Genomic DNA, 26960 nt, shown 5'->3' on the forward strand with positions numbered 1-26960 from the left:
GTGCAAGACCAAAACTCTCACCTTCTGACCATTTAGTAAAGATTTCTAGGATCCCAGGGCTATTTTGATTTCCAATACGGGCGCGTTGCATGATCAGAGCAATCCACTTACTCCATGTAGCATCAGTGGCATGATGCATAGAGGGCACCTTTCCCTTGAACACCCAACTCAGCACCAGTAATCGAGGTGCCAGGAGGAGTTGTTCTTCTGTGTCAGTCACCTCTGAGGCAGCTTGTATTCCTTCATAAGCTACTAGGATTTCCTTCTCCATGGGGGTGTAGCTGGCTTCAGATCCTCTGTAGCTTTGGCTCCAGAATCCAAGTGGACGGGCTCGGGTCTTGCCAGGCACCTTTTGCCAGAGACTCCATGAAGGACCATTATCCCTGGCTGCAGAAGAGAGTACATTCTTCACATTTGGTCCTGTCCTGACTGACCCAAGGGCTACAGTGAGGGCAATCTCCTGCTTAAACTCTTCAAATGCTTGCTGCTGTTCGGGGCCCCAATGGAAATCCTTCTTCTTGTGGGTTACCAGATAGAGAGGGTTTACAATTTGGTTGTACTCAGGGATGTCAGGTGAAAGTAAACTGCGGTCTACACTCTGCTGCTAGGGGGATGGAGAAGAACACATTTGCAATGTCAACAGTGGCGTACCACCTCGCTGCCTTGGACTCCAGCTCGTACTGGAACTCCAACATGTCTGGCATGGTGGCACTCAGTGGTGGGGTAACTTCATTCAGGCTGCAGTAGTCCACAGTCAATCTCCATTCTCCATCAGACTTACGCACAGTCCAGATGGGGCTCTTGAAGGGTGAGTGGGTCTTGCTGATCACCCCTTGGCTCTCCAACTCATGGATCATCTTATGGATGGGGATCACAGTTGTCCTCCTTAGCAAAACACTTCAGTCTCAGTAAACTGAGACACGTAGCTAATTGTGTCAGTGAATCTACTTGGTTATTCAACGGGTAGGTGGGATTGTTCCCTGTTTGGTGTGCAGCAACCCACCCCACTAAGGAGGATTTTTTGTTTGACGATATTCAGGATGTCTTTCCATTTTTTTCTCATTGCCACACCAGCACTCTACTTCCCATTGGTTTTGTTCCCAGAAGAGGAGCTGCTCTGTATATGCTTTGAATACTGCATAGGAGTCTGTGTAAATATACATCTTCCTCAATATCTGATTCTTTGGTAAATACACTCCATACTGCTATCAATTCTCCTACTTGGGAACTCCCTTCTCCCTCTGTTACCGTCCTGTCCCCTGAATCAACATGTAGAGCAACTGCTTGATATTTCCATACCTTTCCATAATGCTCAATTTGTGCGTACCACTTTCAGACTGTTTCTCTCTGAGTTATCCCTGCAGGGGAAGGGGTTTCAGACAACACTGGTTTTAAAACCTTAAAAGGCCCTCGCAGAATAACTGATTGGTGTTGAATTGTTTTTTCTGCTTCTTGCAGTGCTAAACTGACCACAAACAGGTCTTTTCCCAAGCAGAATATCACTTTTCAGTAACTTTAAAACTGCAGGAATAAAACCCAATGGGGTGAGTGGGACCCTCAGGTCCTCCCTGCCATGTATGTATGGACAAGCCATGGATTGCAAATCCCCATTCAATTTGGAGTGGGTCTGTGGGATGTATTGGTCCCAAAGTTTGATGCACACTAGCTTAAAGGATTAGTAGTTTTAGTGCTTCTTCATGCATGGGGGTCCATTCCCAAGCTGCTCTTTTTCGGTTTAGATCATAGAATCACAGAATCAACTAGGTTGGAAAAGACCTCTGAGATCGTGTCCAACCTTTGACCCAACACCATCTCGTCTACTAGACCATCGCACTAAGTGCCACATCCAGTCTCAAACACCTCCAGGGACGGTGACTCTACCACCTTACTGGGCAGCCCATTCCAATGTCCAATCACTCTCTCTGTAAAGAACTTCTTCCTAATGTCTAACTCAAACCTTCCCTGGTGCTGCTTAAGACCGTGCCCTCTTGTCCTACTGCTGGTTGCCTGGGAGGAGACCAATACCCACCTGGCTACAAACTCCTTTCAGGTAGTTGTAGAGAGTGATAAGGTCTCCCCTGAGCCTCCTATTCTCCAGACTGAACAACCCCAGTTCCCTCAGCCACTCCTCATAGGACTCCAGTCCCTTCACCAACCTCATTGCCCTTCTTTGGATATGCTCCAGCACCTCAATATCCTTCCTGAACTGAGGAGCCCAGAAATGGACACAGTACTCCAGGTGTGGCCTAATCAGTGCCGAGTACGGGGGAAGAATTACTTCCCTGGTCCTGCTGGTCACACTATTCCTGATACAGACCAGGAGGCCATTGGCCTTCTTGGCCACCTGGGCACACTGCTGGCTCATGTTCAGCTTCCTGTCAATCCAAACTCCCAGCTCCCTTTCTGCCTGGTCACTCTGTGTCCAACCTGTAGCACTGCATGGGGTTGTTGTGACCAAAGTGCAGGACCCCGGCACTTGACCTTGTTGAACCCCATACCATTGGATTCAGCCCATCTATCCAGCCTGTCAAGGTCCCTCTGCAGAGCCCTCCTGCCTTCTAGCAGATTGACACTCCCTCCCAACTTGGTGTCTGTTATTGTTTACTTTGTCTGAACACCTGGTGTCAACCAAGACTTCGCTCAACCCCCTCCAGAGGGGAAAGGAAGGGGGGAAAGGAAAAAAAACTTGCAAAACCGAGGCTACTGAGAAAGGCGGTTTTATATTTACACAGAGAAGAAAAAGAGGACTATAAGCACTATACACACAGGGAAAACTAACAGTAAAGACTACTTCCCCACAACAGGTGTTTTCCTCCTCTGAAAACAGCCATCTATCCCACGCAACCATCCCAGAAGAGAAGAAAGAAGTTGTTTCTGTCTTGTCTCTTTATATCTGAGCTGACGTAACATAGTATGGAATAACTTATTGGTAAAATATACATCAGGTGACCTATCCTAGTTCCGTTTCCCTCCCAGGGAGGGTTACAAACCCACTACAATCTCCACCCCTTATTCCATACCATTTTACATCACACTCATATCCCACATTCACCTATATCCCGTGCTTATACAGGTCTTGTCTTCTACGGTTGTCTCATTGTTGAGCACCAGCATCAACATAGTTCGTGTCTTTCTCGTCTGGTGACTTATTTCCTGTAACATACAACTCAGAATATGAATTAGTTTTTTCCCAAGGTTAAATCTCCTTGAGAGTGAGGCACACACTGGATTTCTCCGTCTTCTCTTATTATCCACCATTATCCTGGTCCTTGAGCAAAGACAATCCCACGAATGGGTTTGCCTTTGCTCGAGGGAGGGTTAACCCAAACTGCTTTACCTAACATACCTCTCAAGTGAATTAATGGGACTTTGTCTCTATCCACAGTGTGAAGGGACTCTGGGCAGGGTCGGTTCGATTGACAACCTCTAGTGTTGACTAGCCATGTAACCTTTGCTAGATGCTGATTCCAGTTCTTGAAAGTCCCCCCACCCAATGCCTTCATAGTAGTTTTCAGCAGTCCATTACACTGCTCAACTTTTCCAGCGGCTGGTGCATGATATGGGATGTGATATACCTATTCAATGCCATGTTCCCTTGCCCAAGTAACAACTAAACTGTTTTTGAAATGAGTCCTATTATCTGACTCAATTCACTCTGGGGTACTGTGTCGCCACAGGACTTGCTTTTCAAGACCCAGAATGGTATTTCGGGCAGTGGTATGAGGCACTGGATAAGTCTCTAACCATCCAGTGGTTGCTTCCACCATGGTGAGCACATAGCACTTACCTTGGCGAGTCTGTGACAATGTGATATAGTCAACCTGCCAAGCCTCCCCGTATCTATACTTATCCCAACATCCACCATACCATAGGGGCTTCACTCTTTCTGTTTGTTTAACAGCAGCGCATGTCTCACAATCATGGATAACCTGGGATATAGTCTCCATGGAGAGATCCACCCCTCGGTCTCACGCCCATCTATAGGTGGCATCTCTGCCTTGATGGTCTGAAGCATCGTGGGCCCATCGAGCTAGGAACAACTCTCCCTTGTGTTGCCAATCCAGATCTATCTGTGACACCTTGACTTGTGCAGCTCGATCTGCTTGTCTGTTGTTGTGATGTTCCTCATTAGCTCGATTTTTGGGTACATGGGTACCTACATGGTGGACTCTCACAATCAGCTTCTCAACCTGAGCGGCAATGTCTTGTCACAAATCAGCAGTCCAGATGGGTTTTCCTCTATGCTTCCAATTAGTCTTCTTCCCTGTATCCAATCACCCCCACAGAGCATTGGCCATCATCCACGAGTCAGCGTAGAGGTAAAGTCTTGACCATTTCTCTCGTTTGGCAACGTCCAGGCCAATTGAATGGCTTTGAGTTCGGTAAATTGACTCGATTCACCTTCTCCTTCAGTAGCTTCCGCCACTTGTCAGGTGGGGCTCCAGACAACTGCTTTCCACTTCCGGTTCTTCCCTACAATACAGCAAGAACCATCAGTGAAGAGGGCATAATGTGTTTCTCCTTTGGGTAACTGATTATATGGTGGAGTTTCCTCAACCTGATCTGTCATTGAGTATCCGTCGGTAGGTCTTGGTCTGTGGGGGAAGAAAGACACATGACACACAGTAGGGTGATGAGACAGAGAGATATCTGCCTGCTCAGCGTAGCAGGCAGCTTTATTGAGCTTGCTCCCCTCAACTTTTCTCACACATACAGTATAAACATATTCTTACAGAAACACCCAGGAATGCAGCACCTGCACTCAACCAAACAGCTTTAACCTTGTACTCTTTACAACTCAAGGTTGTGTCCATGGGAACTATCTAATTAGCTTGACTGCTTTCATGGAAAACGGCCCAACACTTTGTGATATTCCAAACTCCTCAAGCTTCAATTGTGGGGCTGCAACTTCACCCCACAATTCCCCCCTTGTCTGTAGTTGTGCAATAAAGACTGCCCGTATCATATCCTGCAGGGCCCTTTGCAGGAACGACACTAGACAAGGTAGCATCAGCAACACAACTACAACCACCAACCTTTTAGATGTACAAGGCCCCCCTATCGGCTGTGCAGGGATTCCTGGCCAGACTCTATCTTCACACAGAAGAAACACTCCCGTAGGGAGTCGACAAGGTGCACTCACTGCTGGAGTACTCCAAGTCCGATTCTTACCGACACCAGAAGGAACTATTTTTATAGAAAGATGATTCAGGGAACACATCCTGTACCATAGACTCACCACGTGTTTGTTCTATGTCATAACCTACACGATGATTAAAATACACACAGTCTTCTACAAACAGTGACCCTAAAATACCTAACTCTTGAAGTGGAATGCTAACAGACAACACATCATCCCAGTTATCAACATGGTCAAGACACCGGTGCACAGTATGACAGTCCCGTTTCAATAAGTCACGCCGTCGGACGACATCCTACACCAGGAGAGATGCTTCCATGTCACCCAGAGGAACACCAACAAGACAGGTGTGAAATGGCTGCTCTGGATATGCCAGTGATGCACAAAAGGTCGTGTGGTTCAGTTCCTTCATTAGTGTCATCCAGATGTTTCGACTATACCATGGAGTGAACTTTGACAGGTCAGGAACTGCACTGACGACTTCCAGGACCAACAGCAGGATGTACATACCGCACAGGTATTCAGCGAGGGCTATTATCTGTAGAGACAAACCTTTTCCCCAAGTTATCAAGTCATGTGGATCAGACCACTGACCAGAGACAAGGTCTGCATCTGCATGCTGTGCTCCATCCTCAGCTCTCACAGGGACCACAAGATTATCAGTTTGGAGGAGGCTTTTTGCCAAGTACAGCATATTTTTCCTGAAACTCTAAAAGAAGGTAAATAAAGACAATCGTCAGAGAAGGTCAAAAAGTTTGAGACATACAGAGTTTTGTCTAGTCTAGAGACTGAGGGGGTTATCCCCTCATTCCCTCTTTCTGTTCTTGAAGCAATTGCTTCAGGGCACCATACACTCTCTCCACAATGACCTGTCCTGTAGAAGAATGTGAAATAGTCGTAACATAAGTGACCCTCCACAAAGCAAAGAAAATTTGGACAGATTTACAGACATAAGACAGTTTATTGTCCTTCCACACTTGAGCGGGTGCTCCAGATGTAGCAAAAGCACAATGGAAGTGTTTAATGACATCATGGCTTTTTTGTCTAGTATGTGCATTAGCAACCACTACATGGGAAAACGTCAATGGGCACATGGACATGCTTTAAATTACCAAATTCATTGACATGAGTGTCATCCAATTGCCACATCTGTAAGGCTTTAAGGTCTTGAGAGTTAGTACCAAAATAGACAGGAGTATAGGCATTACGACAATCTGGACAAGAGTATAGGCATTACAACAGTCTGGACAAGAGTATAGGCATTATGACAGTCTGGACAAGAGTATAGGCATTATGACAGTCTGGACAGGTGGCAACAATTAAGCAAGCAATAGAATGAGTCAAGCCAAATCGACATCTGAAAGCTTCTGCACCTTGATAAAAAAACAACTAATGAGACAAGACAGCTTACTGGTGAATGTTAGGAACAAGTCTCAAAGCAACAGCAAAAACAAGAGCATATGCTCGGGCATTACCCTCTGTGAAGAAACCTGGCAAAGAGGTATGACTACAAACATGTAGCACAAAATAAGAAACAAGCCTCTGCAAGAGTTCTTCAGAGCTCGAAGAAAGGTTGAAAAATAAGACCTGGAGATGGACAATACAACACCGCCTGATCAAGTCGCTGTAACAAATTAACAACATATGCAGAATCAGTAATAACATTTAAAGACCGATTAGGTAATAACTGAAAAGCAAGAATTACAGCTCGACGTTCCACAATTTGAAGAGAACCCCCCTGATGAACAATTTGATGTTGCCATCCACATTCTGCTTTCCATGCTACCGCAGCTTCACCCGTCTTCCTCGAACCATCTGCAAAGACTGTAAGGCCATCAAGGGGCTCTGCACTGCGTAGTGTTTTTGTCCAATTGGAATTTCCCTGAAAAAAACTTAAGAAGGGGATGTGAAGGTAAATGATAAGAAATTTGGCTGTGGAACCCAGCTAAAGCAGCTTGCGATTCATATTTGTTTCCCAGGGACCACTCAGAGTAACGAGATTGTATAGGTACAACAATGTGAGTTGGATTTCTGCCATACACTCTATGCACCTTTTTCTAGCCTTAATGATGATTTGAGCTATGAGCTCAAACAATCCAGGAGCAGTTTTTTGAGTCCGATAAGGTAAAAATAGCCACTCCATGATGTGTAGTGGATCAGACCAATGGTCAAACCAGTGTACCAAGAACTGTGATCTGCAAGAATGAAAAATTAGACAATTTGACAATGATCAATTCGTGAAACAAATTTAGAATGTAAAGCCTACTCTGCTTGTTGGATGGTTTGAACTGCTCTTTTAGTCAGTTCCCTTGGTTCCTGAGGATTGTCAGAATGTTTGAGCAGGTCAAATAGAGGTGTCAACTAGGTGTTTGCCAATTCCAAATAGGACCTAATCCAATTCAAAGACCCTAATAGCTTTTGTACGTCAGTAAGAGTTTTGACATTAATATCCAATTGAACTGGCTGAGGAATGACTGCTTTCCGTGTAATTTTGAACCCTAAATACTTTCAGGGTTCCTCTCACTGCACCTTCTCAGGAACAACTACTAGGCCAAAGGATTGTAGTCTCTTTCTGGTTTCAGCTTCCAACACATCCAACTGATCCTCAGTGGCCACAGCCAGTAGAAATATTACCTATATAATGACAACAAAAGATAGTCAGAAAATTACAGGAGATAATGTTGGAATCATAAACCACTGACAAATTATAGGAATATTTTCATTCCCTGGGAGAGGGTTTTCTATGTATAATGCTCTTAAGGTTCTGCAGGATTAATAGATGGAACTGAAAATGCGATTTTTTCTCTATCACTGTGGTCTAACTGGATTGTGAAAAAACAACGTGTCAAATTAATAATAACAATGGGTTATTCAGCAGGAAGCATAGAAGGGGTCAATAAACCAATGTTGACATGGTAACCATGACTGCACCAACCCATCTGAGATCATGCAACAGTCTTCATTTCACAGATTTCTTTTTTATCACAAAGACAGGGGTGATTAAAGGATTCTGAGATGGTTCAATGTGATCAGCATCAAGCTGCTCTTTAACAAGTTGTTGCAGGACCAACAGTTTTTCTGTAGGTAGGGACCACTGCTGAAGCCACACAGGATCTGTATGTTCTAAAAGAAAATTCTGAGCAGTACCTACTAGTTTCAGAACCCAAACCCCTGGCATCATCACAGGCCAGGAGGTCGGCCAGGATGTCTGTGCAATGATAGTTACGTCAGGTCCCGAATGCAGAAGTTCGTCCGCTTGGACAACTGACAGCAAGCTTCAAGTATCGTAGAGAGTACAGGTCAGCTGTGGACATTGCGCAGAGATTGGCACTGACCAAAAGACTTGTGGTGCATCAGCAGAACCAAATCCTCCATCCCGATGCTCACGAGGCTCTGCTTGGGGAACACAACCCAGAAAAGGCACAAGTTGAGTTATTTGTGTCCCTTTAGGAATTGTCACTGGAGGATAAGGTGTGGAGACCATAGCACAGATCTGTCCTGTATAATCAGCATCAATGACTCCGACATGAATAAAAAGCCTTGCAATTGTGCTACTAGAACGGCCAATTAATAAGGGACTTAACCCACGCTGCCTTCGTACAATGTTAAACATCCACTAGTCAGATTATGTGATCAATACGTCTGGTGTAGAACAAGCAGTAGTCACAAGTATTGAGGACATTTTGCTGAGAACACAGCTGCACTGGGCAGGGTATGTCCCAAGGATGAAGGACTAGCTGTTTTACGATGAATACTGCCACCAGCTGCCACGTGAGAGGAGCCCCGAAGAGAAAACACAAGGACTCCCTGAAACGACATCGCAACCCTGGCCACACTGATCAACATAACTGGTGTACTCTGGTCTCCAATCAGGAGGCCTGGAGACACACTATCTATAACGTTGTTGATGCCTCTGAGAAAGGACGCAGGATGGCCCTGACAGTCTGCAGGGCCCCCCCCCCCGATCAAGCAGGGCAGCAACATCGACAACCCTTGATTTAAACCCTGGAACACAGAAAAACTCAAACGACTCTCACTACTGCCATAGCAGATGCAAATGCAGTTATTTGATGGTCTAAGGACCCCACCCCAGCACAAGCCTGCATCATTGCATTAAGGATAGTACTTTTTGACAGTCTGTATTGGCATTATCTCTTACTAGTTGTGTAACTAGCAGCTTCTGTAACTGTCAAAACCTGTTTCTCTACAGCGTCTTGCAGTTTTTCCACGAATTGCAAGAATGGTTCCTGGGCACCTGAACGCATGGTCGTGCACCTCGCTCTGGGCTCTGCCAACTCTGCAGCCTGCACTAATGCTTACTGGCTTATGGTTTTTACTTACTCCAAAACTAGTGACCTCCTGCACAGCCTACATGGCTACAATTTATGGACAGCATGACACATGAAAAAGGAACAACACCAGTGGAAAAGCTCCACCCGAGATTTAACTTTCACAAATTTCATACAAGGTTGAAATAGAATACCAAATTTTTGCAAGAATCTCTTATTTAACTTCAGTCCTAATCAAATGGTTAGCCAGACAGGGCTAGTCTTGAAATAACTAAAACCTCACCAGTTTTCATAAAAGTGGAATTACTTATGGTGGGAATTTGAAGAGTTCATATACCATCTAGAATAAGGACTCACTATGGTTCAACAGAATCATGTTATGCATCTTTTTAAAATCTTGACACCGGCAGAAAGTATTTTTAAATCTACACAGTTACACCTTCACGCAACTTCTCTCTTTCACACAGTCTATTTCCAGTCATGCATTAGGTGGCCACTTCAGTCATTCGTCACTCACACACACACATTTTAAGTAGTTATTGGTTGTGTAGTTCTCATCAGTCTCATAACTTAAAGGGAATTTATGGCGTATTTGCTAACATTAACTTGTAAATCTTGTACAACTCTCCATACAAAAGACAAATACGACAAGAAAAGAACAGGATATCACCTTGGAAATTTTCTACCTTTTTCGTAGAGCAAGGGCACTCTGTCATAAAGGCAACAGAACCACTTCTGCAGGAGGCAGGACTACCCCCTTTTGTCTTCCCTTCTTCACCTTTTCCTGCCCTTTGCCCCCCCTGTGTCACCTGTTTCTCTTGAGCACTCGGCCCCCCTTGAAGCAAAAGTGTTGCTTCGTTAAGGGAGCTTTCACCAGCATTTGTCGGAGGACGAGGGAGAGAGGGAGGGGGAGGAGGGGGAATAGAGGTTAGGTTCATTCGGAGAAAAATCAAGAAGAGGAGTCAAATTGCCTCTACTCTCCTCATGTCACAAGTTAGCTACGTGGTCTGCTGAGAAAGAACAATACATAGGAGGGGAGGAACAGCTGCAGATGGACACGTTCCGGGGAGGGGGTATGTGTGTAAAACAGGGGGAAGACAGACAGCCCCCCCACTGCACCGCCTGACACCGCGGTCGCCGTTGTCAACCCGCCAACCCCCGGGGTCAGCACTGTTGCAGGCACGCCACAAGGGAGAGGAGGGTTGCCAGGGGAAACACCCGCCGCGAGAGTAGAATTACTGAAGAAGGGGGAGGGATACCGCCCCCCATCACACCGCTCGGGACCATGGCTGTCGGTAGCGCGGGGGAAAACAGACCCCCCCGCCGTCCGCTGCGCCGGGGCTCGGGGCCGTTCCGCCAGGAGCCGGCTCCTGGGACCGCAGCTGCTACCAGTCCGCCGGCACCCAGGGCTGCGGCCGCTGCTGCCGGGGCAGCACCATGACTGCCACTGCCCACACGGGCACAGATGGACTCGGCGGCACGGAGGTCGGACCCGGCGCCACCCTGCAGGCACCCGGAGCGGGTGGACCCGACACAGCTGCGCAGGTACCTGGTGCTGGGTACACAGCCGCGGCACCGTCCGAAGGAGACGTAGAAAGCTCCTTAAGGTGAAAATCAGTCACTACGTTCCAAAGATCATCTCCCGGTCCATCAGCAGCACATTCATGCCGTAGCTGTCCTTGATGATCTTGGACAAGTACTGCTGAATCGCTAGCAGCTCGTTCATCTTGGCGGGGCCGCTCGGTTGCCCCTGACCCCGCTCCGCGACCTCCGGTCCCGCTTCGACTCCCTTCGATTCCACCCGGTCCCTCTTTTTTAGTACTCTAATGTCCTCCCAGGGATAAATACCACGCACAGTGGGCAAAGCAACCTCTCTCCCATTCCGAAGACACAAAAGTAACAAGCGACATAACTTAACTTTGTCGCGTCTAACACCAAGACGCCGTAACAAAGCTTTCCAGGCGATAAACACACGCCTTTCGTTTACACTCATGGGTTGCCCCATGGTGACTAGAAAAAATTCTCAGGAGCTTACCTGTGCCCTACCAAGTGCCAGATGCACCCGGGCTCTCCAGGCAACTTGTGCCTTCCAAGTGTGGCAGAAACACTTGCCTTCAGGTGTGGAAAACAATCGGATCCGGATCCTGCAGCACGCCCCGCTGCTAAACAGTTCCTGAGTACCAAGACCTCGCTGCACCTCGCCCCGCAGTTAGTTGCCTCCAGTCGTGATACCCCAGACAACATAGGCAATACTCGACAGTCTTTTTCTGGTCCTCACACGGGGCACCATTGTCTTTGGGTATCTGTCGGTAGGTCTTGGTCCGTGGGGGAAGAAAGACACATGACACACAGTAGGGTGATGAGACAGAGAGACGTCTGCCTGCTCAGCGTAGCAGGCAACTTTATTGAACTCGCTCCCCTCAACTTTTCTCACGCATACAATATAAACATATTCTTACAGAAACACCCAACAATGCAGCACCTGCACTCAGCCAAACAGTTTTAACCTTGTACTCTTTACAACTCAAGGTTGTGTCCATGGGAACTATCTAATTAACTTTACTGTTCTCATGGAAAATCGCCCAACATTTTGTAATATTCCAAACTCCTCAAACTTCAATTGCGGGACTGCGACTTCACCCCACACTGATCCACTTGTTCTTCTTCCTGCCAGACTGAAGTTTCCACCTTCAGACCAATTCGTTATGATCTCTAGGATTCCAGGGCAATTCGAGTTTCTGATTCGGGTACATTGTGTAATCAAAGCAATCCACTTACTCCATGTAGCATCAGTGGCATGATGTGTAGAGAGCACTTTTCCCTTGAACATCCAACTTAGCACAGGTAGTCAGTGTGCCAGGAGAAGCTGTGCTTCTGTGCCAATCACCTCTGAGCTGCTTGTATTCCTTCATAAGTCACTAGGATTTCCTTCTCCATGGGGGTGCAGTTGGTTTCAGATCCTCTGTAGCTTCGGCTCCAGAAACTGAGTGGTCAACCTTGGGTCTCGCCAGGCACCTTTTGCCAGAGGCTCCAGGAGGGACCATTATCCCTGACTGCAGAATAAAGTACATTTTTCATGTTTGGTTCTGTCCTGACTGGTCCAAGTGCCACGGCGTGTGCAATCTCCTGCTTAATCTGTTTAAAGGCTTACTGTTGTTCAGGACCCCATTGGAAATCATTCTTACAGGTCACTGAGTAAAGAGGGCTTACGATTTGGCTGTACTCAGGAATATGCATCCTCCAAAAACCTATGACCCCTAGGAAAGCTTGTGTTTCCTTCTTGTTAGTCAGTGGATCCATTGTTAGGATCTTATTGATGACTTCTGTTGGAATCTTGCCATTTCACCCCCAGGAATTGTCTCTCTTTGGCAGGTCCCTTGACCTTACTCTCTTTGATGGCAAACCTGGTTCCCAGGAGAATCTGGATGATTTTCTTTCCTTTCTCAAAAACCTGTTCTGCTGTGTCCCCCCATACAATAATATCATCAGTATATTGTATGTGTTCTGGAGCCTCACCCTTCTCTAGTGTGGCCTGAATCAGTCCATGGCAGATGGTGGGACTGTGTTTCCACCCCTGGGGCAGTCGGTTCCAGGTGTACTGCACGCCCCTCCATGTAAAAGCCTGCACTTTGCTGCTAAGGGAATGGAGAAGAATGCATTTGAAATATCAGTGGTGGTGTACCACCTCACTACCTTGGACTACAGCTCGTACTGGAGTTCCAACATGTCTGGCACAGCGGCACTCAATGGCGGGGTAACTTCATTCAAACCACGATAGTCCACAGTCAGTGTCCATCCTCCATCAGATTTACGTACAGGCCAGATGGGGCTATTGAAGGGTGAGTGGATCTTGTTGACCACCCCTTGGTTCTCCAACTCTCAGATCTCGGTTCATTCGGTATTGTCCTCTATGTACTGTTGTAGTGGCCATTGGCACTTGTTGATCTCTTATGTGCAACAATCCCACAATGGAAGGATCTTCTTAGAGGCGAGACAGGGTAGATAATTGTTCAGATTTATCTGTAGCCACTGTGGCTACACCAAAAACCCATCGATACCCCTTTGGATCTTTGAAGTATCCTCTCCTGAGGTAATCAATGCCAAGGATGCAAGGGGCCTCTGGACCAGTCGCAACGGGGTGCTTTTCCCATTTGTCTCCCATCAAACTCACTTCAACCTCTAGCACTGATAATTCTTCACATCCTCCTGTCACTCCAGAAATCCAGATGGGCTCTGTGCTTTTATGCCTTGATGGCATCAAAGTGCACTGTGCACCAGTATCTACTAAAGCTCTATATCTCTGCGGATCCGATGTGCCAGGCCATCGAATCCACACAGTCCAGTAAACCCTATCATCCCTTTCCTTCTCCTGACCGAAGGCAGGTCCCCTCTATTGTTCCTGGTCAGAGTATTCACTGTCTGACCTTTGCATTGTCCAATCAGAGGGATCACAGGAGTTTATCTCAGTCTTTTTGTGTCTCAAAGGTCACTGATTTCTTTCCAGGGCCTCTGCATCAACTACGTGGATGACCTTTTTACTAGGTTTCTTCCCTCTCAATTCTCATATCCGGGCTTCAAGTTTATAGTTAGGTGCACCATCCCACTTCTTCATGTCTTCCCCTTGGTCACGCAGAAAGAACCATAGTTCACCACGTGGTCTACTCTTGGGGTTTCCTTTCCATCTGAGTGGGACAGAAGGAGTCCAAGACCGATCTCTTGGGCTCTCTCTGTGGTGGTTCTCACATTTGGGGCACTTGTGAGGCCTCTTCTCAGTGTGGGTGCACCGGTGGCGGAGATCGGAGCTATCTCTGGAATCTAATTTGCTGGTCCATGGGAATAAGGAGGCTTCCGTACCTTCTTCTATACTCCGTATCCAGGCAGACATCGTGTCCACAGTTGGTTCATCCATCTTTGGATGGTATATTGTTACCAGGCAGTTAACATATGATGCAGGGGCACCTTGAATTACCTTTCTCCACATGGGCAGCGTGCAAGGGACATCCTCTGGATGGTTGAAGACATTATCACATGTGCTCATACCGTAAATGATTTCCAGCCTTGCCAGTTCCCGCAGGTACTGAACGACTCCATCTGCAGTAGTCCACTTTCTTGGGGAGTTCATTAGATCTTCCTTGAACAGATACCTTTCTCTCACACTTGAGAGGAACCAAACCCAAAGACTGCAAATGCTTCTCTCCTTTCCAATTTTTTTCAATTTCATGATCTCTGTCAATAGATCCTAGTTGCTGTGCTTCATGACCTTCTAACAGGTGTGACCTTCTAACCTTGTGTGATGGTTTGAGATTGGTCCTCCCCTTGAGTTCGGGGGGGGCTCAGAGGTGATTGGGTGCCAGGGCAGTGTTCCCTGGAGAGTCAATCACCGTCCATGTTGTTCATTTCTGCTCAAAATCATATATACACAGCACCGGAAGCTGTTGGGCAGTCTTAGTGTTGTGCTGTTGGTGTCTGCTGCGTGTAGGTGGAGAAGGCCAGGGGGTGACTGGGTTCCCTCTCTCCCCCTCCGGGGGGGAGAGTGGAGCCCTGCGACCCCCCCCCCAACTCTACCTGGGTCGGAGTTGGAGACAGCATTTTGGAGTGTGTGCTGTGAAGGAAGAAATTCACAGCACGTGAGGTAAGAGGAGAGAGGCAGGCTTTGCAGTCAAGTCCTCTCCCCCCTCCTTTTCTGCAGTTAAGTTGTGGAGGGGGGCTTTTTCTTTCCCTCCACTGTAAAGTGGAGGAGAGGCTCAGTATTGAAACTGAGCCAAGAGACGGGTCAGAGGAGGTTTGGTTGCCGGAGAGAATCCCAGGGAAGAATTGGAGACGGGCCAAGAGCTTGGGAGTTGCCCTACTGAAGTTGACTGGGGGCAGTCGAAAACTGACTCGGAGGATGCTTGATAAGCTGAACTACACTGCAGCAGCCTACAAACCAAGGTATGAGGCCGAGAGGGAGAGATCACACAGCAGAAATGACACAGGATGGAGGAGAAAGGACTTAAAGCTATCTTCTTGGACTTCGTGAGGAGGAAAAACTGCAATGAACAACTGGAGCTTGGTGAGGGGGGAGTGTTCAGGCCCAGAACACTCCCACGAGAGAGAGACTGGTTACATATCAGCCTTGAAAGGCTCTTCCTGGACTAAAGTTAAAGGGAGGGGTTTAAAGGACTGATAAAAATGTAATATATATATATATAGCTGCTTTTAGTTTGTACAGTATATTTATTTGTGTAAATAAATGTATATACTTCCCCTTCCCCCTATAGAAGCCTCTGGCCTGAAAGTTTCTCTCCGGTGTTGGGATAAATTGTGGGAAGGGGTGGGGAAGCCTGGAAATTGGATTTTGGATTTCTAATGTGGCTCAAACTGCCACACCTCGTTGTCCCAGCATCAGAGCAGCCAGGTAAGAATTCGTTCACCAAGTCCCGAAGTTCTGATGTGACCAGGTAACTTCGCTTTCCTGTCTGATTCCCTCTGCGATTGATCAGCCTTCCTCTAGTGAAGAATTGGCTCTTTGCCTTGCCTCCTCTTCTCCTGTTATTACTTCCATTAACTCTTCTCCTTCTTCCTCCCTTACCAATCGCCGAGGTAGGCCTGTAGGTCCTGTAGAACTCCTTATCCATGTCTTCTTTTTCACTACAGGGGCAATACTGACTTCAGGTGTTATAGTTTGGGTCCTGTCTCAGTCATAGTCTTTTTAGAGTATTGAACTGCAGCTCGATAAGCACAGGCCAGGCCCCAGTACAGGGTGAGAAGTTGCTGGTTTTGATTGGGATAGGCAAGGCAGTTTGGTGGGGTTGAATACTTGTTCTGGTGTGAAGTCCCAAGCAACGGGGGGTGTCAAACCCCCTAAGAACCTGCCCAAATTTATCCACATTCCCTCCTACCCAGGAACCGGGCCCTTTAAGGCACATCCCAGTAAATTCTCTTTTGAAGTTTGTTTTGCCCTACAACAAGGCAACAAAGACAATACTACATTCCCCAATCCCCATAACGTTCTCATAGTGTTGGTTATAAGCAGTACCATTGCCAGGCAGCTTAAACAAGGATTAGTAAGAATCACTGGTGCCTTCATTACCAAGCCATCTCTATCAAAATTAAGAAGGGAAAGAAAATTGTATCTATCCCCCTGGTGGTCTTTTAGAGGATAGGTCACACAACCTATGAGAATTGTTAGTAAAATCAAAGGTGTAAATACAAGGACTGGGCGTAAGGCCATTTTTTATATTAGTGTGTTCCCAAGTTAGCAAAAACAAAAAGATAAGCAAGGCAGTGCTTATATAAACAACCTTTCTTGGCAGTGTTCCTGGGTTTTGGCACCAATTTTGTTATCGTTTACTTTGGTTGAATGCCCGGTGTCCACCGAGACTTTGCCCAAACCCCCCCCAGAGGGAGAAGGGGGAGGGAAGGGAGGAAAGGAAAAAAAAACTTGCAAAACCGAGGCTGCTGAGAAAGGCGGTTTTATATTTACACAGAGAAGTAAAAGAGGACTATAACCACTATACCCACAGGGAAAACTAACAGTAAAGACTACTTCCCCACAACAGGTGTTTTCCTCCTCTGAAAACAGCCATCGATCCCATGCAACTGTCCCAGAAGAGAAGAAAGAAGTTGTTTCTGTCTCGTCTCTTTATATCTGAGTTGACGTAACATAGTATGGAATAGCTTATTGGTAAAATATACATCAGGTGACCTATCCTAGTTCTGTTTCCCTCCCAGGGAGGGTTACAAACCCACTACAGTGTCATCTGCAAATTTGCTAATGGTACATTCAATCCCCTCATCCAAATCATCAATAAAGATGTTAAACAGAACTAGGCCCAACACTGATCCCTGGGAGACACCACTAGTGACCGGCCACCAACTGGATGCACCACTCTCTGGGCCTGGTCATCCAACCAGTTCTTAACCCAGCAGAGAGTGCATCTGTCCAAGTTGTGGGCTTCCAACTTTTTCAGGAGTATGCTATGGGAGACGGTGTCAAAGGCTTTCCTGACGTCCAGGTAGACTATATCCACAGCCTTCCCGTCATCCACCAGGTGGGTCACCTGGTCATAAAAAGAGATCAGGTTGGTCAGACAGGACCTCCCCCTCCTAAACCCGTGCTGACTGTCCTGTAGGTTCTGTGATCACATCCAAGATGATATACTCCATAACCTTGCCAGGCACTGAGGTCAGGTTGAACAGCCTGTAGTTTCCCAGGTCTTCCTTCTGGTCCTTCTTGTGGATGGGAGTCCCACTGGCCAGCTTCCAGTCATCCAGGACCTCCCCAGTGAGCCAGGATTGAAAACAGATGATGGAGAGTGGTTTGGCGAGCTCTTCTGCCACCTTCCTCAGTACCCTAGGATGGATCCCATGTGGTCCCAAAGACATTCTTAAACACTTCATGAGTTGCCTGCCTTTTCTCCAAAGGTGATAAACCCTCTTTTTTTACTTAAGTTCCTGCAAAAGTTCCCTGTCATAGAATCATAGAAACATAGAATCAACCAGGTTGGAAAAGACCTCTGAGATCATCAAGTCCAACCCTTGATCCACTACCACCACAGTTACTAGACCATGGCACTAAGTGCCACATCCAGTCTCATCTTAAAAACCTCCAGGGACGGAGAATCCACCACTTTCCTGGGCAGCCCATTCCAATGCCTGATTACCCTCTCTGTAAAGAATTTCTTCCTAATATCTAACCTAAATGTCCCCCGGCAGAGCTTAAGACCATGCCCTCTTGTCTTACTGATAGCTACCTGGGAGAAGAGACCAACCCCCACCTGGTTACAACCTCCTTTCAGGTAGTTGTAGATACTGATAAGGTCTCCCCTGAGCCTCCTCTTCTCCAGGCTAAACAATCCCATCTCCGTCAGCCTCTCCTCATAGGACTTGAGTTCAAGTCCCTTCACCAGCCTTGTTGCTCTTCTCTGGACACGCTCCAGCACCTCGACATTCCTCCTGAACTGAAGGGCCCTGAACTGGACACAGTACTTGAGATGTGACCTCACCAGCACTGACTACAGGGGAAGAATCACTTCCCTGGACCTGTTGGTCACACTGTTCCTGATCCAGGCCAGGATGCCATTGGCCTTCTTGGTCACCTGGGCACACTGCTGGCTCATGTTCAGTTTCCTGTCAATCCAAACCTCCAGGTCCTGTTCTGCCTGGCTACTTTCCAGACACTCTGTGCCCAACCTGTAGCACTGCATGGGGTTGTTGTGACCAAAGTGCAGGCCTTGTTGAACCTCATCCCGCTGGAATCAGCCCAACTCTCCAGTCTGTCCAGATCCCTCTGCAGAACCCTCCTGCCTTCTAGTAGATTGACACTCCCCCCCAACTTGGTGTCATCTGCAAATTTCCTAATGGTACACTCAATCCCCTCATCCAGATCATCAATAAAGATATTAAACAGGACTAGGCCCAACACTGATCCCTGGGGGACACCACTAGTGACTGACCACCAACTGGATGCAGCACCATTCACCACCACTCTCTGGGCCCAGCCCTCCAGCCAGTTTCTAACCCACCACAGTGTCCCTGTCCAAGCCATGGGCTACCAGCTTTTTCAGGAGTATGCTGTGGGAGACAGTGTAAAAGGCTTTGCTGAAATCCAGGTAGACTACATCCACAGTCTTCCCGTCATCCACCAGACGGGTCACCTGATCATAAAAGGAGATCGGGTTGGTCAGACAGGACCTGCCCATCCTAAACCTGTGCTGGCTGGGTCTGATCCCTTGTCCATCCTGTAGGTGCTGTGTGATTGCATTTAGGATGATCTGCTGCCATGGTCCGAGGGGGGGATGGGACCATGACACAGCACGGATGGGCTCGGAGACCAGGTAGGGTGAAGATGAAATGCTTTATTGAAGTATGCATGGGATTTTTTATCAGCTCAGGAGGGGAAAGGGCCAGAACATGGGGTGGAGTATGAGACAGACAAGCGGAGGAACAAATCGGGATAGGGACACAGGCAAAAGGGGGAGGAGCGTAGGAGGAACCGGGGAGATAAAGGGCGAATGGAGACTGTCTCCTCTCTGCAGTTTCTCCAGTCAATCAGCAGGGAAGTGGACAAGCCCAGGCATGCCCAGGAGATACAAATTCTGGGGAAACATACGTGTATATACATAATAACTGTAAAGTCTGTATCATAAAGTCCTTTCAATCGCTGTACATATTTTTCCACTTCTGAAATCATTCCCATTCTGATTCTTGGTCCTCGACAATCTGCTCCATAACCTTGCCAGGCACTGAGGTCAGGTTGACAGGCCTGTAGTTTCCCGAGTCCTCCTTCTGGTCCTTTTTGTGAATCGGAGTGACATTCACCAACTTCCAATCATCTGGGTTTTTCCCAGTGAGCCAGGACTGTTGGTAAATGATGGCGAGCAGCTTGGCAAGCTCTTCCTCCACCTCCCTCATCACCCTAGGATGGATCTCATCTGGTCCCTGTCGCTGGGTATCTGTCGAAGGCCTTGGTCCTGTGGGGGAAGAAAGACACGCGACACACACACACTAGGATGAAGAGACACACTAGGATAAAGAGCCAGAGAGATGTCTGCCTGCTACACTGAGTAGGCAGCTTTTTTTTTAGTGCCCACTTCCACTTTTCCCACACATACACTACAAACATGTTCTTACAAAACATCCAGGAATGCAACATCTGCAGTTTGTCAAGTAGCTCCGACCTTGCATTATCCAGCACTCAGGGCTATTTCCATAGGAACATGCAGTTATCTCTACTTTTCTCAAGGGAATGGTCTTACTCCCTTTAATGCCTCAAGTTCCTCTACTTCCAGGGGGTCCAGGTTCCATAGACTTGTGAGGATCCAAGTGGCTCAGCAGGTCGCTAACTGTTTCCTCCTGGATTACAGGGGGACTATTCAACTTCTTATCTCTGTCTACAAGCTCCAGAAGCCAGCTGTCCTCAGGACAAACTGTCTTACTGTTGAAAACTGAGGTATGTATGACCAGTCTTCACGAACGAAGATTTGGGAAAGGTCTTTACCCTTCGAGCCTGCGCAGTGGATTTTTTAGGTGAGACACAGTGTGCGCTGAGCTGAGCCCACCCTTTAATCCTAAAGTTCATCTGCCAGGGCCGAGTAAACTTGGACAGTGGCAGTGAGGTCCTCAGGACGTAGGTTTGTTTAGAGTGACCTTCTCTTAGATGGATGGTCTTACAGGGCTGACGAGCTCCATCTGCCCGGGGGAGTTTCCCTGACCGGGAATCGAACCCGGGACGCAGCGGTGATAGTGCTGCACCCTAACCACTAGACCACCAGGGGTCCCCTTGAAAACTGAGGTAAAGAAGGTGTTAAACACCTAAGCCTTTTCCTCATCTTTGATAACTATGCTGGCCCCCACATCCAATAAAGAATGGAGGTTTTCCTTGCCCCTCCTTTTGCTACTGATATATCTGTAGAAAGACTTTTTGTTATCCTTAACAGAAGTGGTAAGATTGAGTTCAAAGTGTGCCTTCGTCTCTCTGATTTTCTTTCTACATGACCTAACTATATTCCTAAACTCTTCATGAGTAGCCAGCCCTATTTTCCATAATCGGTAAGCTCTTTTTTATCCTAATTTCCTTCAAAATCTCCCTGTTCAGCCAGACCGGTCACCTTCCCCACTGGCTTGCCTTTTGACACACTGGGACAGCCTGCTCCTGCGCATTCAAGACTTCCTTCTTGAAGCATGTCCATCCCTCCTGGACCCCTTTGTTTTCAAGGGTTGTTTCCCAGGGTACCCTCTGAACCAGCCTTCTGAATAGGTTGAAATCTGCCCTGAGGAAGTTCAGAGTAGAGGTTTTATTGATGACCCTCCTTGCATCCCTGAATATTGGAAACTATTATTTCATGGTCACTGTGCCCCAGATGGCCTCCAACCACCACATCTCCCCCCAGCCCCTCTCAGTTTGTGAACAGAAGGTCTAGTGGGGCCCCATCCCTGGTAGGCTCATTTACCAGTTGGAGAAGGAAATTATCCTCTATATGCTCTAGGAATCTCCTAGACTGCTTCTTCTCTGCTGTGTTAACTTCCCAGCAGACATCTGGCAGGTTAAAGTCACCCATGAAAACAAGGGTTGGCGATTTTGAGACATCCGCCTGTTGCTTGTAGAGTAATTCATCCACCTCTTCATCCTGGTTGGGTGGTCTATAACAGACTCCCACCAGGATATCAGCCTTGCTGGCCTTCCCCCTGATTCTGGTCCACAGGCACTCAACCTTATCATTCCTGACCTCGAGTTCTACAGAGTCAAGAGACTCCCTAAGATACATGAGCCACCCCTCCACCTCTCCTACCTTGTCTATCCCTTCTGAAGAGCTCATAGCCATCCATGGCAGCACTCCAGTCATATGAGTCATCCCACCATGTTTCCATGATGGTGACTACGTCATAGCTTTCCTGATGCACGATGGCTTCCAGCTCCTCTTGTTTGTTACCCATGCTGCGTGCATTGGTATACATGCACTTCAGCTGGGCTGCTGATTTCACATTTAACTTGGGCTTTCCACCCTTAGGCTCATCTCTGGAGAACCCAGTTTCAATACCTTCTCCTTTCAAACCTAGTTTAAAGCCCTCTTGATCAGCCCTGACAACTTATGGGCTAGAGTCCTTTTGCCCTTCCTAGATAGATGAAGCCCATCTGATTTGAGGAGACTAGGTACCATGAAAATTGCCCCACGGTCAAAAAACCCAAAATTCTGCCGTAGGCACCAATCCTTTAGCCACCTCTTGATAAGATGGGTTTTCCTACTCCTCTCCTCATTCATCCCTGCTACTGCAGGAACTGAGGTGAACACCACCTGTACTCCTGTCCCATTAACTAATAGACCCAGCACCTTGAAATCCTTTTAATTACCCTGGTACTTCTTCCATTAATGTCATCACTGCCAGCCTGGACTACCAACAGTGGATAATAATCTGAGGGCCGAATTAGCTCAGGGAGTCTCCTACTAATATCCCTCACCCAGGCTCCGGGAAGGCAGCAGACTTCCCTGTGGGAGGGGTCTGGTCGACATATAGGGCCCTCGGTTCCCCTTAAAAGGGAGTCACCGACTGCAACTACTCTTTTTCTTTATAGCTGTGGTTGTAATCCATCTGGTAGATGGGGTGCAACCAGGAGACCCTCCAGACAGATCTTCCTCTTGACTGTCCTCTGACTGACTCTCTGGGTCCAGGGCCTCATATCTGTTCTTTAAGGGCACCCAGGGAGGTGATGGGGGGTGGGAGGGGATTCTTTTACCTCTTCGATCAGGGACCTGTTTCCATTCCCCCCCATCTACTTGGTTTGTTCCATCTGCCTGATGGCAGGAGGGGCAGGGCTTCAGTCACCTGCTGGACTTCTTTTGGGGTCGAAAGTCCACCAGTCAATTTCGCTCCCTGTCCGACCAGGTCAGTCATCTACCCCATCGGCTCACCTTTCGGCACATTGGGACAACCTGCTCCGGTGCCTTCACGATCTCTTTCTTGAAGTACGTCCATCCTTCCTGGACCCCTTTGTTTTTAAGGGCTGTTTCCCAAGGTATTCTCTGAACCAGCTTCCTGAATAGGCAGAAGTCTGCCCTCTGGAAGTTCAGGGTAGAGGTTTTGTTGGTGCCCCTCCTTGCTTCACTGAGTATTGAAAGCTCTATCATTTCATGGTCACTGTACCCCAGATGGCCTCTGACCACCACATCTCCCATAAGCCCTTCTCTGTTTGTAAACAGCAGGTCTAACAGGGCCAAACCCCTGGTAGGTTCTGTGGGAACAAGTTGAGCAAGCCTGCACCTGCTGTTCAGTTAATTAGGACCAAAAGGGAGTGTTTCAGCCTTGAGCTGATGTTTTGACAAAGAACGCTGTGTTCTCGAAGTAGAAAACTACTTTAAAAAGTATGAATGATATGTGACTGAAAACAGTCACATGAAGATAGTATGATTGTGTGAAGTCAAAACATTAGGTCAGGAAAAATCCTGGGAATTCTGGTTAACTGAATGGCAACACCAGATGCTGTTTACCCCAAGAGGTTAAAAAAAGGGAAACGCAGAGAAGGGTCTGCAGAGAAATCCTGAAATTGAACTGCGTGTGTGCAGTTAGGTTCATTTATCAGTTGCAACAGGAAGTTATCCTCCATACACTCCAAGAACCTCCTAGAATGCCTCTTCTCTGCTGTGTTAAGTTCCCAGCAAGACATCTGGCAGGTTAAAGTCACCCACAAGAACAAGGGCTGGCGATTTCGAAACATCTGCCAGCTGCTTGTACAATAATTCATCTGTCTCTTCATCTTGGTTGGGTGGTCTATAACAGACTCCCACCAGGATATCAGCCTTGTTGACCTTCCCCCTGATTCTGGTCCACAGACACTCAACCTTATCATTCCTGACCTCGAGTTCTACAGAGTCAAGAGACTCCCTAAGATACATGAGCCACCCCTCCACCTCTCCTACCTTGTCTATCCCTTCTGAAGAGCTTGTAGCCATCCATGGTAGCACTCCAGTCATATGAGTCATCCCACCATGTTTCCATGATGGTGGCTACGTCATAGCTTTCCTGATGCACGATGGCTTCCAGTTCCTCTTGTTTGTTACCCATGTTGCGTGCATTGGTGTACATGCACTTCAGCTGGGTTGCTGATTTCACATTTAACTTGGGCTTTCCACCCTTAGGTTCATCTCTGGAGAGCCTGGTTTCATCCCCTTCCCCCTTCAAACCTAGTTTAAAGCCCTCTTGATCAGTCCTGCCAATTTATAGATAGATGAAGCCCATCTGACTCTAGCAGGTCTGGTATCATAAAAATTGCCCCATGATCAAAAAACTCAAAATTCTTCTGATGGCATCAATCCTTGAGCCACTTATTGATAAAATGGGGTTTCCTGCTCCTTTCCTCATTCACCCCTGCTACTGCAGGAACTGAGGTGAACACCACCTACGCTCCTGTCCCATCAACCAATCAACCCAGAGCCTTGAATTCCTTTTTAATTACCCTGGCACCTCTTTTATCAATCTTATCACTGCCAGCCTAGACTCCCAACAGTGGGTAATAATCAGAGGGTTGAATTAGCTCAGGGAGTCTCCTGGTAATAGCCCTCACCCAGGCCCCAGAAAGGCAGGACACTTCCCTGTGGGATGGGTCCAGTCGGCATACAGGGCCCTCAGTTCCCCTCAGAAGGGAGTCACCTGCTCCAACTTCCCTTCTTTTCTTCTTAATACTTGTCACATGAAAGGTGGGAGTTTAGATTTTTGCTCATTGGTCCCCCAGGAAAGTCGAGACCCTGGTGTCCAACAGTCTGTCAGTGTCTTGTAAGGAGACCCTTCACCAACAGATTCACAAGATCAGAGGGTACCTCAACCTCCCTTGTTAGGGGGAGTTCAACAGAGCCAAGATCCCTCAACGGGTCCCGCCAAGGTGTTTTCTGCTGCTGGCAACTGCAAGGACTCACTTTAACAGTTTACAGAATAACACTCTTTATTAATACAAATTGTGACAAATTAATAAGGGTTTGAAGGTTGTTGGTGATATTGTCTACTGCAAAAATATGTCTTAAAAGAAACAATCTACTAATACATATATTAAGCAAGCACAAGCTCTGATATGAAGCAATCTATTGATATGCTATGGGGTAAGCACAAGCAAAAGCTCTAGTCCTAAGAGTAGCATTTAATGCATGTAGAGTATATTTCTCACCCAAGACGTCCCTCTGGGGGGGAAAAGGTGGACTCAGCCCATTGACTGATCCCAGCAGTTTTGGTGGAGGTCTTCTCCCACTTTCCCCCTATCCCCAAATTACTTTTATACTATTTTCTTTATGTTTGGGTGGAGTTCAAGTGGCTCTAGTCATAAATACTTTTTATTTCTGATTGATGTACCTAATGGGAGGTGGGTGGTGGTTGTGATTTGGCACCTGAGGAGGGGGTTCGACATGGTTGTTGGCTTCAGCATCAGAACATCTTGATTCTCCCTTGTCAGACAGGTACTGTACAGTCTTAGTGCCACAATGTTCTCCCATTCTGCTGGGATTAGAATGGAGGGGGGCCACATAGTCTCCACTTCATTCCACACTCCGTTCTGTTTCTCTGAGCGGATGTTTATCATTGTACTGGGGAGTATGTCGACCTCTGTCCATCCAGGGAGTTGCAGCTGCTTTTTACCTTAAAATTCTGAATCCCCTCTAGGTTTAACTCTATCCATCATCCCATAATACCCAAGGTTGTGATCTGTCTAACAGATAGAATGGCAACAGGGAGAGCCTCCAGACAGATTTTTTCCTCGAGTGTCATCTGCCTGACCCGCTAGGTCCAGGGTCTCATACCTGTTCTTTAAGGGTACTTGTAGAGGCGATGGGGGTCGGGAGGGGATTCTTTTACCTCTCTGATCAGGGACCCGTTTCCATTCCTCTCCATCTACTTGATCTGTTCCTTCTCCTGCTGAGCCTCTTTCAGGGTTGAAAGGGTGTAACTCCACCAGTCTATTTCCCTTTTACTCTCCCTAATACTCCTTAGCTTTTCTACTTCTTCTTTAACCTCTGCCACTTCTTCCTTAAGTTCTGCCACTAAAGAGAGTAGATCATTCACCTGATCGCACCTTACGCAGGTATCTTTTGCACTGTCCTCTGGTACTAATGCCAGGCTCATACACTCCCTGCATCCAGTCACCTGGACAGCTGCGTCCTTCTTGGGGGGTTCTGTCTGGGTTAGCACACTCCTGCTAGTTGGAGTGGGGAAAAAAACAAACAAAGAAACCAAACAAAAAAACCACCCAACTGCACACACCTATCACACAACCCACCAGCAAGGACCAGGAGGGTGGCCGTGCCCTTCCTGCTCACCCTGCCTGTGTGAACTCCTGTGCAAACTGCCATGTCACACCCTCACTGACATGCCACGCTCCTGTTTGTCTACTCCTGTTTGCTGTGTTCCAGGTTGCAGCACTCCCTGGAGCTGTACAAATTACCCTCAAATGGTCCTGGCAACACCCCTTATTCACCTGACTGGGTCCCAAGAGCAGCCAAGTCTACATACAGGGGGCGAGCAATAATGGAGAAGTCTGGAACATGTTTTTTCCAAAAAAACAGTACACCTAAAGCATGCTGGAGTTCCTTTTTACTCTCAGGCATCTTTGTTTGTTCTAGGGTAGTCAGGGTTTCAGGGGGAATACACACTGCTCCTCCTTTCCACCATATACCTAGGAATTTGACCTTGGAAGAGGGAAATTGTACCTTTTCAGTGGGAATTTGAAGTCCCACACTTTCCAAGTGGGTGATAATATTTGTCTGAGTCTGGTCCACTGTGGTGACATCAGTCACCAATCAGTATATCATCAGCGTATTAATATACCTTAGTCCCTTCTTCAAGGGTAATCTGGGCCAACTCCTGGGGGAGTGTGTGATGGGCCGGGGTAGGGGAGTGCAGATATCTTTGAAGGAGGCAAGTAAAGGTATACTGATTACCCTCCCAGATAAAAGCAAAACGATCCCTGTCTGCCTCCTGCAAGAGAACCATAAAAAACATATATTTGCCATCAATAGTAGCAAGGATTGGATGAGCCGGTTCTTGAATTGTGGTAATTAATTCAGCTATGTTAG

The 26960-nt window shown here is 47.3% G+C and overlaps 1 long non-coding RNA gene and 1 other non-coding gene across 2 annotated transcripts in view; one reads left to right on the forward strand and one right to left on the reverse strand.

Annotated features, from left to right (window-relative positions):
• LOC116780009 overlaps positions 1-26960 on the forward strand; it is an 893112-nt gene that overhangs the window by 246505 nt on the left and 619647 nt on the right. The window lies entirely within an intron of this gene.
• TRNAD-AUC lies at positions 20616-20687 on the reverse strand. Its single transcript has one exon. It is a non-coding gene; the product is annotated as a tRNA-Asp (tRNA).

Source organism: Chiroxiphia lanceolata, chromosome W, assembly GCF_009829145.1.
Source record: "Chiroxiphia lanceolata isolate bChiLan1 chromosome W, bChiLan1.pri, whole genome shotgun sequence".
Lineage (NCBI taxonomy): Eukaryota > Metazoa > Chordata > Aves > Passeriformes > Pipridae > Chiroxiphia > Chiroxiphia lanceolata.